At 41.0% G+C, this 2,866-nt stretch overlaps 1 non-coding gene across 1 annotated transcript; it reads left to right on the top strand.

The window, feature by feature from the left end:
- Positions 1 to 2,345: 2,345 nt before the first annotated feature.
- Positions 2,346 to 2,448, top strand: LOC121270067. The gene has a single exon (XR_005941467.1). It is a non-coding gene; the product is annotated as a U6 spliceosomal RNA (small nuclear RNA).
- Positions 2,449 to 2,866: the final 418 nt, after the last annotated feature.

Here is a 2,866-nt window from a genome sequence, read left to right as displayed (position 1 = left end):
AGCTGAAGTGTTGTGGGAGTATAGCAGCCCTAATGAGTCACACCTCCAGCTGACAAAATGTGGCAGTTCAACATCTGAATCTCTGAAATGAATCGAGGTATAAAAGGAATGAGTCCGCTGAAGATGATTGCTTGATGTGCTGTGAATTTTAACCATTCATTACAACGTTTTTGAATATTAAAAAAAAGCTTAAATAGAATTTGGCAAGCGTTCACGCAGCAAATGTTTGCTGGGGTCTCTGAGAGAATTCAATACTGAATGATTTAATTTAGGCCTGTATTTGAACATGCAAGTGTTTCTGCAGGCTGCAGTGAATTGTAATATCCATGTTCAAAGGGAACTGACTGTGTTAGGCAAATCAAAATGATCAGGCATTGATTTAGCCAGCTGGGACCTTAGGAATGCTTGTCAGGCACTTAGTTAGACACCTGTGATGTTATTATAAAAGCCATGGGGCCTTCTTTGAAGTTGATATACATATTTGAGAGGCACTTAAAGGACTGATTAAGAACAATGACAATGTTGCAGTATCAGAACACAACATTATTGCTGTTTTTGTAAATCTATCTGTCGCTACAACATACTGGACTCTGATCACTTTTCAGCTCCAGGGTGTCTTTTATGACAAAACTTTGGTTTAATAGCTATCTTGTGATCACGGCAACAGCAACATTAATTGAGCGATTATTAGGGAGGGCTGGAAATAAACTGAGAAGAAAAATGACTGACGTTGGGACGGTTTATACCATTCAATATTATTAGCATCTGACCAGAATATCGGCAAAAATGGGCCTGTACTCATTGGAGTTTGAAAGAATAAGAACAACCTTGTTGAAACATTTAAGATTCTTAGGGGGCTTGACAGGGTAGATGCTGAGAGGTTGTTCCCCCTTGCAGGAGAGTCTAGGACCAGAGGGCATAATCTCAGAGCAAGGGGTCACCCCTTTAAGACACAGATGAAGAGGAATTTCTTCTCTCAGAGGGTAGTCAACCTGTGGAATTCTTTACCGCAAAGGGCTATAGAGGCTGGTTCATTAAGTATGTTCATGGCTGAGATAGACAGACTTTTAATCAGTAAGGGAATCAAGAATTATGGGAAAAAGGCAGGAAAGTGGAGTTGAGAATTATCAGATCAGCCATGATCTCATTGAATGGCGGAGCGGGCTCGATGGGCCGAATGGCCTACTTCTGCTCCTTCGTCTTATTGGTTAAAATGAAACTGTAAAGTCATGCTTAAGAAATGCATAGAATCACCAAACAGTTTCGTGCTCATGATATGATCTGAATTAACACATATTTTCAATATACATTTTGATGTAAAAATGTCACTGAAGTTGGTATGGCTGGATAAAGTTTATGGTCGGCTTCCACCAGAATTACTCTTAAACATAATCTTGGTTCTGATGTCCTTCTTAAATCTTCTTGTGGTGTTTGATCACCAATATATTTGTTAAATTTCAGGGTCCTTTGATCAGGTGAATTTAAGGAAACAAGTTACGTTTAGGGGATGTGTTTTAAAACAGCATATATTTGCACAGGTTTTAAAAATAGCACTAAAAAGAAAGGTAGTTAAAATACTAATGGATGTTGCTTTGAAGTTGTTTCTTCAAATACTGTAAACAAGAAGCCTGTCTCAGCGATTGGTAAATATCTCACCCCCACAGTTTTGGGAGGTTCCTACTTCAGGATCCTCAGCCAGGTTTGCTTTGTATAGGCTTTTCCTTCAAGTTACAAACATAGATACATAGCCAGGCTTTCAAAGAGAAATTGTAAGGCTGTGCTTTGGCCAGAATCAGAAGGTTAAATACAATATTATAATGGGAAGTTATTGTAAGTCAAGGAAGGTGGCTGGCTAATGTGGGGAACCATAGCATGCTCACCATTTTACATTATCAGACAAGACAAGTTATATTGATCAAAGTAAGTGAATCCAAGAATAATCTACTTCTCTACCCGGTCATTTATTGTCTGCGAAGTAAAGCAGTTTCATAATTCATATTAGGTCTCAGCTTATGGAGAGTTTTCTTGGTCCTTCTTCAAAAGGACTGGTGAAGCCCATGAGGAGCCGAATTTTCAAAGTGGATTGGGAACCTGACACCCTGATGAATTCCAGGTCATAATCCTGTGCCTGAGCTGTGGTTATTTTTAACTGTAAATGGGCTGATTGGGCAGGAGGTGAGCTCAGCAACCAATTAGAGGCACCAAGCACCTCCAGGGGTGGGAGCTGCCTGCCTGGTGCCAGCAGCAAAGGCAGATTTCAGCCATTTTGAGGGAGTGCTGTCTTGCTGAGGGAAGCAGGCAGCTCAGGAAAGGGCCAGAAGCATGAAGATGGCACAAAATGAAGCTCGCTTTGGCAGCACATAAACTAAGATTGGAACGATACAGAGAAGATTAGCATTGCCCCTGCACAAAGACGACACACAAATTCGTGCCATATTTTTAGGTTATGGGGAGAATGGGGTTGAGAAACTTATCAGCCATGATTGAATGGTGGAGCAGACTTGATGGGCCGAATGGCCTAATTTCTGCTCCTATATCTTATGGTCTTATAATCATGGACGCCAAGTCGAGGTACAGTGCTTGACCCAGGACTAGTTAACCCCTCAAATTTCACAAAAAAACCAGATGGAAACAAACATTCGTTTGCTCTGACTGCTGCGCACAAATGTGCAACAGACAGTTTAGTCTTATCTGGAAAAAAGATTGAAAATCCCATCCAGACAGGTCCCACAACAAGCTCTTGAAGGAGCTTCAGGAGTTGTTAATTGGTGGTGAGTGGGTTTCCAATTCCCTGTCCTTGCAATCTTTGAAGCTTGCAAACTGTTTCAGAGACAACTGGATCCAATGACTCCCTAGGGGAATGCAA

Source organism: Carcharodon carcharias, chromosome 26 (assembly GCF_017639515.1).
Source record: "Carcharodon carcharias isolate sCarCar2 chromosome 26, sCarCar2.pri, whole genome shotgun sequence".
Classification (NCBI taxonomy): Eukaryota; Metazoa; Chordata; class Chondrichthyes; order Lamniformes; family Lamnidae; genus Carcharodon; species Carcharodon carcharias.
The sequence above is the reverse complement of the archived record's forward strand: the minus strand, read 5'-3'. Positions and strand labels throughout refer to the sequence as shown.